We start from the raw sequence: 16,980 nt of genomic DNA, 5'->3' as shown, positions 1-16,980 counted from the left end.
ATAAAGGCGTTCGGCCAATAGCATATCGGCATTTCTGTGATTGACGTGTGACGCCGGCCAATAGCATCTCCGTGAGTGAGACCGGGTGACCTTAATCGACCAATAGCATATTGGCGTCTCCTTGACTGACTGATAATTATTCACACTTTTTTTTTAAACGGTTGGAATGTATTGACAATTAATTAAAAAAAAACACACATTTAAACCAATGACAATTCTTTGTCCTGCAATCGGCACATTTAATTTCATGTCAGCTGTTTTTCCCTTTAGCTGTACAAACACTACACTTAAATGGTAATATATTTAGACACCGTGAGTGAGACAGTCAGTGTGAGGTTGTAAGACCAATAGCGTTCACGTTACCGCCACAAGTATCTGTTAATGATTGTAAATGACGCAACTGCTGAATATGTTGACGCAGTTAGGCGAGAACATTTCTACATAGTCATTGGCTGGTTAGTTGGAATGCTCGTAAGGCGAGTGGTTTGCTCGTAAGCGGAGGACAAAAATCTCCCTGATCCACGCTCGTAAGGCGAATTGTTCGCAACTCAGGGTGCTCGTAAGCCGGGGGCTGACTGTACTTGTATTTTAAAGTGTTTGGCTAAAGATGGGTCTAAAAATGGCTCATAATAAATGGATTACTGATTTATTACATTAGTTTACCTAATTAAATGATAAAGTAATCAATCACTTTTGTAGTGATAACGTAATTGATTTGGTACGAAAGTAATCACTTCCTCTAGGGTTAGTAATTGATTACCTTCTGTACTAAGTTACGGAAAGTAATGACTTTAGGTTTTAATGTACTACAATAATTAAGTTGCACTAAAGTACATAAAGTAATTGAGCACTTTAACAATTGATTGTCTCAATAGGATATCACTTTAGTGTCTAAATACCTAAAGTAGTTACGTAGAGTATTTACTTTAAGTACTGTACTTCAGAACTAAAGTAATCAATTACTGTTGTGCTTAACTAATATATTACCGGCCGTTTTAGATTTTTCTTTCCCAAGCACTTCAAAAATAAATCAAAAAAGAAAAGCACAAGAAAATAATTATCCAGGATTGAATGTCTGGACGTGAAAAAAACGTAAAAATACGTCTTTGGGGTTGAACGAGCTAAAAAAAAAAAAAAAGCATAAAAAATATGCATTTGGCGTTGAACAAGTTAATAATGTGCAGCTTTTTTGGAAGATGGTTTCTTCTTGGTTGCGGTAGACCTCCACAAGCCTTTCTCTGAGAAACTTCGGGGTCTTTGCCAGTTGACATGCAGCCAGGCAGCACAGGCAAAGTCTTCTTCACATCATCCTCAGGGAGCGCACAAGTGGCACACTGTGGGGGAAGTGAGAGTCAACATACAGAGCAGAAAGATCTTGTCATTATCGGACTGTTTTATTTTTACAGTGCTCTTATTGCAGCCTTCGAAAGACAGAAAATCAATCATGCTAAAGGCACACACGAGCTAGCGTCTTCTACCACGTGCACCCACATGCCTTATCTAACATGTTTTCATTCCACGATGTCTCAATTGGAGGGACCTCAGAAAAAGTACACAATGTTCTTTCAACTTTATTTGTCCAGAAATGATGAGTAAAAAAAAAAAAAAAAAGGGAGTTTTGAAATCGCAGCAGATACAAACTAGCGAGTCAATATTAGACCTGCGTTTCTGCTGCAGCTGATGCGCTCCTGTGAGAATGAATGCACACTTTCAGCACGGTGCACAAAAGCGGCGCACTAGAATGTTCCCAGTGTTCAGCCGGAGCAAGGCGACGTGCCATTCAGAAGGCCATCTGGCTGTATTATTTTACATATTCTTTGGCGGAAAAAAAAAAAAAAAGGAAAACAAAACAAGGCGCTCTCGTGTTTCATGTGCGACTTCTTCTCGAAGAGAGGGTCTATTTCCTCTTTCTCGGGGTGCGATGTTGAAATTTGCGAGTGTTAATCAACTCCCAAGTATACAGCCACCAAAAGAGTAAGAAAAGCAGCTGCGGCTAATAAAACCGCAGGGAAGAAGATGTTTTTTTTTTATGATTGCAAATTCTGACGTGGATGTGTATTTTTCTTTTTTTTTTCTTAACTGATGGCTCCTGGGACCTTTTGTACTCTGAGATAGCCTGTCTGTCTGGCATTGACATCTAGTTCCCGGCCAGATTGGCCAGTTTGCATTGTTTGTAATAGGAGAGACTTCTCAAAGCACAGGACAACCTGACCACTTTGACAGTATCCGGCTGTCATGCCAAGGTCAGAATGCCAATGAAAAAAAGAAAAAGACAAGCGTGAAGAGTCACAAGGGGATTCAATTCGTTATAGCTGTGTCCTGTTCTGTGGCAGGTGGTCAGTACTGTAACCTCTGGCTTGTTTCCAGGCATTGATTTTCATGTCTGGGCACAAAGTTTTGAAAGCACCAGTAACTGTCTAAATCGAAGCTGTAAAACCTAAATAGGGTGGTATGTCCACAGTTTTCATCAGTACTGGGGAGGCCACAAACTTTCTAACCAGGTGTATGACAAAAATGACATGTATGGTTGTTTTTGGGTTTTTTTTCAAACCAAATTTATAGCCATTGAGTGCTATCTACATAGAAGATCCAGGGGAGGGGATACTTGGTGTCCAAGGGGGGCCAAAACCCCCCCATGTCAAGCTCTGGTCACTTTCCACACCTAGGGAAAAGTTTTGACGTCTGTGATTTTTTTCTGCCATTTACGTGCACATTAAAGTAAAATTTATACAACAAAGCAAATTTATAGGTTTAATTTCATTAATCCCTGATTGTGCATGCAGGTGTTGCGCCACTTCATGAAAAGATGGTGGTCCACTTTTACTGGGCTGGCTTTGAATGGGATAATATAGTATCCTCAACACTAACAACAGGCCCTGATTTTGTTGTTGTTATTTTTCTGGTGCACAGGGCTCGTCCATAAAAATGACCATCCAATGACAATAGAAACCTGCTGAAAAGCAAATCAACAATAAGTGCAATCAATTATTTTAGTTCTTTTTTTCTTTTGAATTTTTTTTTAATATAATTTAACTTCAACTTCTGTCTTGCGGCTAAACCAAATCCACAAATAGATATATAAATAATAGGCTTCCTCACAGTAAGGGCACAAATAAGACCTGGTGCAAGAGCAGATGTCTGCCATCTACTGGCGAGTGGAGATATTCCACCATGAAACTTTACAGTGGACCCTCATTTATCAGACCAAACTAGCTGGACCATGAATACCAAAAATCAACAGAAAATTGACACCCACTGAGAAAAAAAAGTTATTTTTGTAAAACCAAACATTTTTTTAATGAAAAATACAGAAAAACGTCCAGTTTTCCTTGGAAAATAAAAGAATGGGCTTGTACCCATCTACAAAAAAAAGAAAAATAAGATCGAAAAACAGTCTGAAACTTAGTGAATCCATGGGTGCCAAACCACAAATATTCTTGAGTCTACTGTAATAGAGGAACCGTTTATAATTTCAAAAAAATACATATTTTGTATTTTTCCAAATGAATCACGTGGCCTCTCAGTGCTCTCACTCGCCCGTCGTTAAATTAGTTTGAATCACACAATAACAACCGAACAGGACTAAAGTTAAGAAAGTGGACTTCATATCTGTTGCCTGTCTACTTGCTTATGGCCTGCAGATGATGAAAATAAAATCCATTACCCTGGTCCATCAGGCGCATACCACGAACAAACACAACTTTTACAGCCAGGTCAGGGGTCACTAAACAAGTACATTGCAACTTTCAATACACACAGCCCAAAGTGCTTCTTCCCACTTTCCGAACTTCTACCCACACACCAAAAACCTGAACAAACACTCTCAACATGCCAAAGATGTAGGCAGAATGTGCTACACCTCTGACGTAAAAGGCGCAGATTGCCAATTTTTCTCCAGCTTTTGAAAACATCCTCTGTTCTTAAGAACAAATGCATCTACACCAAGCCTTGTTCATGTCATCACTTTAAAATATAAACAATTGTGTACACTGGACATATTTGATACATTTTCCTATATGGGGGACGCCTTTATGGTTTGATGCAACCAAAGTTTAACGTTTTGGCCATAATTATTGTTCATCGCCAGAATTGTACCTACCTTCATAAAAATAATAATGAACAGTTCATAATCACAGTCAGTAGTCGCACAAAGGGTTAATTAGAAGCTCTTAAACCCTTTAAGGCCCCAAAAAACAAACTCCAGTTCTCAAGGGCCTGTGTCCTGCATGTTTTCCAAATCTCTCTTTGCAACACACCTGATTCAAATGATCAGGATCGTTATGAAGTTCCTGTAGAGCTGGTTGATGAGCTGATCATTTGAATCAGGTGTGTTGCAAAGAGAGATTTGGAAAACATGCAGGACACAGGCCCTTGAGAACTAGAGTTTGTATTTTTTGGGCCTTAAGGGTTAAATTGGGAAGATGTTTTGACAAGCGTATGTAGACCTTTTATATCCATGGTAAGTAAAATGGAAAAATACTAGCTTTTTAGAAACGCCATTAGCATTAGCAACTTTGCATGTTAAGTATCAAAAAAAACTGACAAGATCTCACATTATAAAGTAACTGAGTTGACGTTTTTACCCATTTGAAAAATGTATGCATTATCGAGCCCCCAACAATTCTAATGTTTTTGTGACACTTCGTAAGAAGCAATGTTAGCGTTCATCTGCAAACACTTTTGCTACTGTTTTAGCTAGGCTAGCCAAACCCGTTAATAACTTACTACAAACTGTACCTTGCTTATTTTTTCCAGATTTATTGACTAACTGTTTTTACACATCACTAAATCATATTTGTGTGTTTTTTTTTTTTTGTAATCTTAACTTATCGATATACGGTCAAACTTTGCCATCAAATAAATTCCATTTGCAAGCATTTAGGAATAAACACATGGTGCAGTTTTGAACCTCCACCTGTTTTGACAATGTATAGTAATTTTTTAGCTTTAGTGTTTGTTTTCCATGCTTTATGTTAGAAGATTCTCGATCAATGGCCCAAATCTGGTCGAAATTGACACCAAGGGGTCAACAATATCACGCGGTCCTTCGCTATTGATTTGACACAAACATTTTTTTGGATGTATGAGGAAACCCGACACAGCAAAAAGAAACAAGTGCAAAGACGTTACTGACTGGATGAAACTATAATCTTGGCATTTATTTGTCCCATTATCTCTCTTTTGTTGTTGTTCAGCAAAGCTTACTCATCATGAGTGACGCACCAACAAGAGGCCCCGTGACTAATGATGACAAAGCAGGCTGCTATTTCACCTGTGTGGAAAAGAAAAGAGGATTAGTCAGACGGTAAGTTTAACCGGGCCAACAGAAGTTGGAGCACAACAAATTCGGGATGTTTTACTGGGCCGCAGTTGACATATTGATTGTGAGAAACTCTGGGTGGAGGTTTTTGAGGGCAGCGATCGTGTGAGGTTCTTGAGTCAGTCATGCGGGGTTGAAACAAGTTGAAAATACACCTTCTTGCAGCAAAGTCTGGTTGGGCCGCAGTCTAGCAAGATATACTGGTTGTAAGAGCGTCGGAATTATTGAGCACTTATCAGCAGCTCTGCTCACGTAACATGGCTGGCAAACAAAGATGATTGACTGAGACAACACAGTCAAGTACAGGCCGGGCATGTTGTTGTCGAGAAACATCCTTTGAGTTTCGGGCACGGATACTGTAAGTAATTGGTTTTAATACAAAAGGACAAGGCGTTTTCTTCTAACTTGAACCACATAGGGAAATTTCAAAAGAGAAAACTAAGATGAGGTGTGGCCACAAGTTGTCCGGTTTTGTCAAAAGCAAACAAAACGTCTACAGTATAACTCTAAAGGTCACTAATTAGCATATTATACATTATTATCCTGGAACTATGTTGCCTTTTTGTCATGTTGTCTCAAAACTAAACAATGCACATACAAACACAATTTATTGATCAAGTAAAATATAGAAAAGTAATACCCCCCCAAAAAAGTATAGCTAAAATGCCACAAAACATTGGCATTAAGTACTCTCGCTTGTGTTTGTGTTCCCATAGCAATATCTGGCAAGTTGGTACCAGGCAGCCCATCGAGTCCTACTGTATTTTTATCAAACAGAAAAGTTCGATTTAATGGCATGAACGCGTGTTGCTTTCACCTTTCGCATTTTTTTTCTTTGTATTTATTTTCGTTGACTTTTTCTGTTTTTTATTATCATTTTCTGTCATTAAAAAAAAAACAATATTCAGAAAACAGACTTTTTTTTCGACCCAAGAAACAGAAAAAAAATCCAGAAAATTCAGAGGAAAATGTTTTTGATGAGATTTTTTTATCCTTGTTTTATTTTCTTTTTAATAATATTTTTTCTGACTTATGCAGTATATTTCCAGTGGGTTTTTTTTCCTATTTCTTTAAACTGTATGTATTTTTTCTGTCATTTAAAAACATCTCCAGGCAAGAGAATTGTTTCTGCTTTAAGAAACTGAAAATATTTTTGGGGTGTGGAAAATTAATTCAGTTATATGGCCTGTTTTTTGAAATTGTATTTTTCAGTTTAATTCCATCCTGTTCTGAATATAAAATATGATACTGGCAAATAAGCGTTGACTGTTGAGTTACCAGCACTAGTTTATGTCAGCGGTTTTCAAATGGGGGTACCAGATATTTCTAAAAGGGTTCCTCCATTTATCAGAAAATCTAATTTAATGTTTTTTTTTAATGCTGTGAGAGAGAGAGTACAATTTTATTTTCAAATTAAGAACAAATTAATTGGAACATAAAGAACCTTGTTGCTCATGTTATAGTGACTCATTTTCCAAATACTGAATGCTTTTATTTGGTTAAGCTTTATACCGAGTCGCAACGTCATTAGTGATGCAACAAAATTGCGATCCTGATCCAAAGTGTACAGGCAGGATTGGGGCGCATTCGACATTGGTGTGTTGGTGCACAAAATGTCATCAGGGTTTGTGCGGCAAAGGCGAGGGGCGGAGGCTAAAAGAAGGTCACTGCATCGGTTGACGCGCTGGTGGGAGGCGTTAGTCTAAGATGGAGTTCAACTGTGGTCGTCATCCTCCCTCTGCCGCGCCTCCAGGCCGTCCACGTCCAGCCACACAACAGAGGCAGCCTTTTTCACCCCTATGTTAATCCTAACATGCCTACCCCGGCACGCCACCACAAAGAACAAAGTGCTGGCCCCCGCTCATTGAGAGAATGTCGCATAAACGGATAGCAAAACGGCCAGATGATCTATCTCTCCCCCTCTCTCTCGTCCGCACCGAGTTAAGTTGGTGAACCCGAGCCGCGATCCGCGTCACTCCGTTGACCCGGGGCTGACGCCCAGCCTGGCCTGCGCGCAGGCGTCATTGTTCCCTCTCATCGCAGCATGTTGGCTTTGTCCACGCAGCACAATACAGCTCAAAAGAGCAAAGTGAAGCGGACACGTTTTTGTTTTTGCGCCCATTTACTGGTCGGCGGTGACCCTATTCAGGGAGCATTGATCAGTGCGCTAGCCGGGGAGGGTTGAGCCTCGCAGGCACTGGTGAGGGAGCTGCTATTCAGCCGGACCCCGGGACCGCGGGCGCTGCATTAACCCCTCGTGCTGATGCCATCGGTGATGGGGGGGGTGGGACATCCTTTTTAAGACTTTTCAGCGGGGGCACTTAGATCACTAGCATTCATTTTAGAGTACTTGCAAGACCTGAAGGGGCACAATCTCGTTACATTCAGTTGGCGGTTGATTTCACAGCTGATAATTTGCAGGTTTATCACTTCCTCAACATACAGTAGAGTTTTTGTGAGATCAACGCATAATTCGTCCCTGTCACGATACGGTGGAGTGTTGGATCAAACCAAATACAGCAATAAGAATGCTGTGTGGTTATGCCTCTTCGATGGTAAATTTTCTGATGATCGCTATCTGTTTGCGTCTCAAAGGGTCATGCTTTGTTGGCCACAAATCCTAATGGAAGTCAAATTGTTGGAAACACGGGGTCAGAGGTGGGAAGACAGTGTTTGCCCCCATTGTCATTGTATCGCATATTCAACACTATACTGTAGGATGAAAAATTAAAATGCTGTCCACTGTATAGGCCAGTGTTTCTCAATTATATTTTGCAAAGATTATTATCTATAAAAAATGTATAACCTTACCAAAAACTGTATCCCTTTTTAACATTAACAAAATAAAAAATGTATATATAAACTTAATAACAACTACTTTTTTTACAGTGTTTATGCAAGTGACATGTTACTTGAAAACGTAAAACAAGTGCTTCAAAGTGCCTGATTTTTTTTTTTTTTTTTTTTTAATTGCAATTACACTTCACATGGCAAAAACAAAACCTGTTCCCTGGGGTCAGCCTTGATTGGCTATTGTTTTTTGACAATGTGGCAATCAACATACAGAGACTGGCACGGAAAAAAAAAAACTGAGATATTGCCTTAGTTGGGCCATAGCCATGCATTTACCTATTCATATCTATGGCTGTTATTTACAGACGCCCGCCGAGGAAATGTCCCTCGAATATGTACTAGTACAGTATACATTTTTTGTCTCCCTCCATCCATAATCTTCAAGCTCTTTGTAATTTTTTGTTTGATCACAGATTTATGCTGGGCATTTTTGCAGTACAAAATAATACAAAACAATACATTTGTAATGTTTTGGATAGTTGTTGTCGTTGTTTTCAATTAGAAATGGAAAAGCCCTTCCAACTATTAGTCCGTTGAATCGAGGTTCCACTGTGAATTGAGACATGGTCATTATAATTTCAGTAGAATGACATTTTCATGTTAGTTGTGTGCTGTGAATTTATTTTAATGAAATGTTATTTTATTTTAATGAAAATCTTTTGATAATCTAGCTGCCGCTTTGCTACATTTTCCTTTTCACTTCCTTTAGCTGTAGTTGTCTGACTTTCCTAGTGACAAAACTACTCACTCGGCAGTCATAGCTAATTGCAAAGGTAAACTAAAGTCATATTCCATTAGAAAATGTTCCATGTTCATTAAATGGAAAATACGTCTTCACTTGTGTTCACTCGGGTCGCAGGGTACTCGGAAAGTCACCGAGTTCACGCGTGGGCGTGGCTTCATACTGCCCTAGTGCGCTGAAGGCGGAAGTACTTGTGGGGGAAGTTAACGTGGGAAGCAGCGGCGTTTCCGTTTAGGAAATAAAATAAAAACGTCGACATACGGCGCGATAGTCTGCTGGTGGTGGGTACGCGCTTCTTATCCTCGAATGACCCCACAGTGCTGAGGCGAGAACATCCCGTTCGTGAGTTATTAATAGCTCGCCTTGCGTCATCCAAGTGCCGCGCTGCTAGACACGCAACGGAGCAGCTAACTGTGCCAGCCACGCATTCTCCGAAAAAAAACCCACACACTTATAAAACGGCTTCGTCGACGTCCTCCAGCTGCCATAGTGTTTCACTGATCACGTGATAACCACCTGTAAGTGCCACACGTGCACACACCGGCTACACTATCACCAAATGTCAAGCACGTTGTGTCACCTGGCAACAACACGATTGTTTGTGGTATGTATGTGCTCAGGAGGTGAAGTAAAAAGCAGCTAAACCAAAAGTCCCTCCCCCGTGAAAGCCACAAGGAGTTGGGCCAGTGCTCTTCCAGAAGATGAGGTGAGAGAGGGCGAGCTCGTTCGAAGCTGTGACTCATCAATTTTGTATGTAGGTGGGCTCCTTTAAATCAGCTGAAACAACAAACCCAAACATTTCCCTGCGATGGGTTTGGTGTAAATATTTACAAACAGTCTTGCAGCTTCTGCTGCCCCACCACGCACAAGAAGAAGGGTGGTGCCTTGTGATTTAATCATCCCTTCCATGCTTTGACTGCACGTGCAGTTCCACCAACCACACCTGCAGCCACAAGTCCAAAGTCCAAGGTTCCCCTCTCGGGTGACTCATTAGGATGTGCTCGTGAGCCAAAGGAAACGTCCAGCGGGATCGTGGACACATCAAGTTGAATGTATGAAGTGGTTGAATGGGGAAAAAAAAAAAAGTTCCACCAAATGACATAAAAGTAGTGTTTTATAATATCACATGGTCCTCATCAGCAAATGGATCAGGTCAAACGTTATGTAACGCAGGGGCAAACTAGCCAAAAGACTTGAGAATATTTTAAATGTGATGTTGGTGATTGAACATCAAGAGTGGGTTTGGATCGCTGGTGTGATACATCAACAGTTTCTGCCATGTTGGATGAGTCAGATGTGCATCGTAAAGTTAATGCAAGTCATATGAGTAAACTTAAGAAGTAAGAACGTGCAATCTAGATCACAAATACAACACCTATCAATTGTTGGTTAAAAAAAAAACAACAAAAAACAGCATAAATCATTATGGTATTTTTTGAATAGAATTTTCTGTCAATGTATATATATATATATATATATATATATATATATATATATATATATATAAAATTAAAGGAAAATTTGCCAATTTTTAACGATAGAAGTTGAGTTAACGTAGGGTTGTTGCTGAATATTTTCAGAAATAATAATTCTAATGAATATTCTATCGGTCAATCAAATAAAAAAAAGAATGAAACTGCATTTCAAAACAATTTTATCCCCAGTTTAGTTCATTCACCAATTATTGTTGTTTATTTGGTATCGTCTAGATTAAAACCTAAATAATTAAGGAATATCACAAAAGATGTTGTACTCACCAACCTTTTTTGGGCTGATATCTGACCGATATAATTATCAGATGGGGAAACCACTACTTGCAAGTAGGTTTGAAGTTTGCCCGTCAAAAATGTTTGTGCCATTTTGTCAGACTCATACTTCTGTATGGGAGTAGAAACTGTCCTTTCTGAGCCCTTTATTGTTTGAAAACCTACATACCATTTATGAGTAACAATTTAGGTAAGCGGTTAGTAACAATCTGTGTTGTTACTTTCCTGCAGGAATTCACAAATAAGTTATTCAGTACGGAACTTAATATTACACCACAGCTTGAGCTAATTGTGTTCTTAAATAATGTTATTATTGCCAGACGGAATGTTAACTAATTGTTCGGTTGTTCTTCACCTGTGAAGGTAGTCCTACAAGATCTGACTTTAACTGTAACACAATTGCTTAGGAAACAAGTGTCACAAAAATAATTCATGAAGGTTAATACTTTGCATAAGGCAGTGTCTGTATCGCCTCAGCAGTTTCCCAGCCAAACCGACTTCCTGTGTATGTGCGAAGCAATACTTTTGACATTATGGAATTTGCACAGACTAATGGACCTTTGCTTTTGGAGGAGATTCCTGTGTATGGAGCTCAAGAGCGGATTAAGTAGAATAGAGCCTGCTTGTATTGAAGCTTTAAGATCTTCGCCAGCATTATAATGTCAATAATATTTTGGGAATTTCATTGGTGTACAGTAGTACCACTTGGCTTTTCGTGGCTGTTTACATGACACGGGTCAAGTCACAGGCCTCTTGGAGTGAGTGGATCACATGACTACGTTTGGAACCATTATTGTGACCTGTATTTAACTTAATACATTTACCGTATTTTCAGACTATAAGGCTCACTGATAAACAAGCCGCAGCAGCAAAAATTGAGCAAAAAAAAATAATAATTCAGCACGGATAAGCTGCAGGTCGTAACATCAGATATTTGCAGATGATGTATGGAAGGCTTTAAAAAAAAATATTTAAAACTTTTTCAATTGCCCGCTTACAACAACTTCCTATCTTCTATGGACTGAACAACATCAACATATTTATAGAAAATGGGTGGATATTTTCAACCTAACGCACAAAATACTGCAGAGTTAAATAGCAGTTTAAACTCAAAATCAATACTTTGTTAGCATCTTCTTCTGCCTCCTTTTGTTCAATTGATTGATATTTTAGTGAACATGTGTGTGCTCTGCAATTGGCTGGCAGCCAGTTTGAGGTGCAGGGCTCAAATCATGAGAAAAAAATTGTGGCTTGTAATCTGAGAAAGATGATAATATGCTGATGTAAAAGAAAGTCTGACAGTCTTCAAACTTAAGCTGTATCTGTAACCAACCCATCTCCAGACTTCCATCCATTTTCTAGAGCTCCTTATCCTCACAAGGGGGATACCCTGAACTGGTAGCCAGCCAATTGCAGGGCTCTCCAGAATTCCCCCTAATGAAATCCACTAAAACAACTTTTGTAAGTTAACATAGCGTCAAATCGTCGCTAGAGTAAATATTATATCTTGAGTCAGCGCGAGTCTTCGACAAAGATTTGTCTCTTTCCACCGGCCCAGATGATTACCTTTCTGCCATTTGCTCAGTCTCCAAACGCCATCTGTGTTTGGGATCATCCTGGCCTGTAGTAATTACCATTGCAAGCAAGCACCCATAGATAATGACAATGCTGCTATGCTCAGCAGGATTAGACAGGTGCTTGTCGACTTGCTTTGACTTGGGCTTTATGGTCTGAAACACCACTGACAATCACTGAGAAGCTGATTGCCTGCAGCCTGTATAAACGATGGAGCGAGCTCTGTGAAAGACTTTGCGTTAAACCTACAGTCTTTCTCCACTGGATTATGTGGAAATTTGAAGATTACACAGCTTCTCGCTTGCTTGATCTAGGAGTATCTTCATTATGTTAAGTCATCTTCAGTACGGCAACTTGAAGATAATCAAAAGTCGAGTCGAAATTGATATGTCAAAATGGAAAACAAGGCTATAAAACGTGGGTGCGCAAAACAATTGGTTACATTAGAGTATTATGAGCTAATAGTTTAATCGCCTCTATTTAGATTGCATTTATTCTCACATGATGTTGAAGTTGTTAAAGTTCATCGGTAAATCACTTTGCTGGCTTCAAAGGTCATCTATGATCAGATTTTCATAATCAAGTGGGCTCCACTGAAAGCAAAACCGAAACTTGTAAATCTGGTTTACCGAGTGACATAAAATGTGTTAGCGTTTATCAGGAGCATGTCTTTTATCTTATTTAACACCTCTGCGTGCAGTTGGGGTGTGGCAATAAGACGCCTGGGTGTCACGTTATGAAATTTGCGGTTGATCTTAAGTGTTCCCTTAGGGTGATACCCAGTGACTCATGGAAGGGAGTTATCGCAAAGGTCACGTCAATGGTTCAATTGAATTTGAAGCCAATCAACCCACATTTAAGTAAATACTGATTTATTTGAATTTTCATTGGCTGAGCACATATAGACCTACACTTTGGGTCACTTTTAGGGCATTAAAAAAAAACGGGGTATCTATAATGTACTGGGTTTCTGTAAAGGACAGATAGAGGGAAAAACTGACCACATGGAGCCTCCTTGTGTCAGCAACAGAATCAGAATTGGGGCCGGCCAATGTCTTTGCTGCTCCACCATCACTGTTGCGTGCTTGGATGCCTCAATCCGAAGCAATGCATTTGTAGAAAGAAAGTGCGATGTACAAGTGTTGTACTAGCCCTGATTGTATTGTGAGCAAAAACAAAGGCCTTTGTGGTATTCCTCTACTTTACATGACATGGCAGTTCATTTCTTTGCCTTGAGATGGTACTTGCAGAGACGTTTGTCTAGGTGTTTTATTTGTACATTGTTATTTTACATTTCCAGTAACAAGTCCACAGGAGAAATAATATTTATTTTGGGATCATTTTGAGCAAGTTTACTTTAGTTTAAGGTCATGCAAAGTACTTCCTGTATGTTATGCTAATGTGCTAACCACGCTAACATCACATGTGACAGTACGCTAGCTAACTAACGATTCAAGAGGAGGTGTTTTGCGGTTTGTTGACAGCAGCCCAAAGTGGTCTGTACAGTATGTGTTTTTACGCGAATATGTGCAATGTAAGCCGTAGCTAATGTCAGTTTTATGTTAGCTAGTCCTACAATGTGTACTGTTGGTGGAAAGTGTGCATGAAGCGTGTAAAGATGAAGTGCAAGACCACAGTAAACATTACTGCGAAGAACTCGTGCCTTTCGTTTGTGAACAAGTTGGCATATCATTAATTAATCCAAGTGTGTCAAAAACAGCAACAAATACTTATTAGAAGGGAAGACATCGCAAGTAGAGATGTATTACATTACATTCTTGTTCGAGTCTTGGTCTCTCATGTCTCATTATTTCGTAACCTGGATTTTTCATAACAAGGGGCAATCGTAAGTAGAGGCACCACTGTAATCTTGCTTGGATGTTTTTAGTGAGAAGAAGCACCAGAGCTTATGGCCTTTGCATGTCGGATCTTACTGATGACCCTTTCTTAGAAACATCAATTTGGATTATTTTGAGCCACTATGGCAGCTGTCCATGACAGCTGAAGTCTGGGAAATATTAGAGGGGGGAAAAAGGTTCATGAATAATTATCTGCTTTACAAGAGCCCTTAGGCCGAAGAGGTAATGTAATGAGAGCCACATTTGACTATTGATTCTGCTTGTTAACGTCCCTCCGATTTATCTCAATTAAAATATGGCTTGGGTTTTTAGTTTTATCCCTGATGAGCGAGCACATACTGTGCAAATCAAGACTGTTTCTTGCTCTTTTCAACAGCTCACGTGACTGTCAGGAAGTGCATCCGTTTTCAAGATGGAGAGACTGAGGCTTTGAGTTTGATGTTTAACAATCATTTACAAATCTGCATCACTGCCTTGAGCGGATTTAAAGGCAACGGTACACACCCAAATGAACAAATTGAGCATTCAAGTTATGGCTCTCATCACAAATAATTTGCTCCAACATTGCTTTAGTTGGAATGAAGTTCAAGTCCTCCTTTGATCAAAACCCCATCGCTATAAATGTCCGTCTCTGGTGTATGAGTCCCACATCTGTTTTTTTGGTGTTGTTGGACGATGAGCTGCTGGTGGAAGTTTGCGCAGCTGAGCGCAGGGCTCTACCAGATCCCTTTTTCCCAGTGAGAAGATCTTCCTCTCTGCTCTCTGGGAACAGCTTATGGGCTTTCCGCTCTGACAGAACAAGACCCTGCAATCACAAACAAGAGTTTGACCAAACTGCAGCAGCCACTTAGTAGGACATATGTGCAACGGGCTTCCTGCAAGTCAAGGGAAATTGTTTTAAAGCCCCCTCTACCCGGCATATGGATTCCCTGTTAACCTTTGTGTGGGCCCCAGGTCAACGTTGGAAGTGCCCTATGTCAGCATGTGCTTTCAGAAGAGCAAAATAGAGATGTGGAGCGAGAAGAAAACTCATGGTATGCATCTCTCCTGCGGGAATTGGTATGTCCAATAAAGCCATCCTCAGGGTGTGTGTGCCCCAAGGCTGTTTTCATCTCCACCGAGGAAGTCGTTAGCCACGAGTCGCGCACTACTCTGCCACGCCTCGTTTCTGTCTACTTCCCTAAAATGCATTTGTGCTGACGGAGGAGCAGCGAGGGACCACTCCTACGAGCACGCAGACCTCTCTTTCGACAGCACTTCACTTTTTTCCCACCCTTACCCCCTGACCCTGTTTTAGCCATCTTTGAGCCCCAGACATCAAAATGTGGCTTCTTTTGAGATGCATGCAAGCAGCTTTTAGTCTTGACCTAGATTACTCTAAAGCCCCACTTTATTATATAAGGTGATCCTCTTCTCTACATCATTGCTTTTACTAATGCTAATGTTAGAGCTTTAATTTAATTTGTCCCAGAATGCATTTTGACTCTACCGCAGTAATATTCCCAACCTCTGATATTTACAGTCGCAATGACTGCATTTACATGGTGAGATGCAGTTTATATTTTTTTAACTATTCATTTGTAAACATAACAGTAACGGGCAGGATATGTGGAGCATTTACAGATGAACCTCAAAATTCCAAGTCATAAACATTGGAAAGCAACTTAAAAGTTTAGAGTAAAAAGGAAAACAAACCTGTTGTGAAATGCCACACAAGATGTCTGTATAACTTGGAAAACTTCACACGCAGTATGGATTTTGGCTCTCAAACTTAACAAACAGGCGTACATTAATACATGACTCGGGATAGCATGTGTAGGTAGGGTTGGCACATTACAGCCCTCCTGCAGGGGGCAGACTTGGCACCACCACATTTGACACTCCAGGTGCGCCATAATAGTGACGGGATGTGAGATAGGCGTGTGTATTGCTTTTTTGTGACCATTTGAGTGTTTGTTTGAGTCTGTGTCTTTTTAAGGTCAAAGCACAAATTCAACTGTTTTCAACAATCTTCTTTAATCATTTCTGCCTGCCTCTTCAAAATTTGAGTAGATTTCAGTTATGCAAAACGTTTTATAACAAAATGTTGCTTAAAATATTTCCAGTACAGTTAGGTAAGCTACTGCATATGATGATAATCCTGTTGAAAATTGTCTTAAAATTCCAAAACGATGATGGTCAATCTTCAAGAGTCGACGCATGGCGGGGCGCTGTTTCCTCAAGTTTTCAACTAATGGCACGTTTAGAATAACTGCAATGCTCTCTATGAACATAAAGTAGAGAGAACATGTCCGAACATGACCTCCTCTTAACAAACCACAATTTCTTGGCCTCACCGTCCAGCCATGTGTTTAGTCTGTCATGAAAAATGAGACGTCCGTAGCCTCACATCATCAACTGTTTTTCTTTATCTCCTTTTATACTCGCCATTGTGTTTTTCAACCTATTTATTAGCGTGTTACCTGCTGTTTGCATTCACGAGCCGCACTGAGGGACCGAACACACCCCAGTGTGTCTTAGGTGTGTGTGTGTGTAGTCTGTTTCCCCAGCAACCAACATGTTGTTGTGATGAGCGGCGGCGCCAAAAACACGCCAGTAGTATTGTGTTGTCCGTGCAGGTGAGTGCAGATCTCCTCCGCAAGTAATTGCATAAATCAACAAAGCAGCATCATGATGTGTTTTTGTTGTTTTAGGGTCCACCTGTAATTAAATGCTTCTCTTTCCAAAAGGTTCACATCCAAGCTGTTTCCCCTAATCGTTTCTGTCAGTATGTGATTTCTTCCCGTGGTTTTGGCTGCACTGATGGACAAAACACAACATGAGCTAAATTATACACATCACTGTGGGGAAAAAAGAATCACCAAA

At 40.0% G+C, this 16,980-nt stretch overlaps 1 long non-coding RNA gene across 1 annotated transcript in view; it reads right to left on the bottom strand.

Annotated features, from left to right (window-relative positions):
• Window positions 1-13,449: 13,449 nt before the first annotated feature.
• The window catches only part of LOC148422501 (uncharacterized), a 6,137-nt gene continuing 2,606 nt past the window's right edge, over window positions 13,450-16,980 (bottom strand). The window contains exon 3 of the long non-coding RNA XR_015865838.1: window positions 13,450-14,920. This is a non-coding gene — a long non-coding RNA (uncharacterized LOC148422501). The remainder of the gene's footprint in view (window positions 14,921-16,980) is intronic.

The sequence above is a fragment of the Hippichthys cyanospilos genome, chromosome 6, assembly GCF_059441005.1.
Source record: "Hippichthys cyanospilos isolate Australia breed blue-spotted pipefish chromosome 6, RoL_Hcya_1.0, whole genome shotgun sequence".
NCBI lineage: Eukaryota > Metazoa > Chordata > Actinopteri > Syngnathiformes > Syngnathidae > Hippichthys > Hippichthys cyanospilos.
Note: the sequence above shows the minus strand (reverse complement) of the source record. Positions and strands in the feature narration are given on the sequence as shown.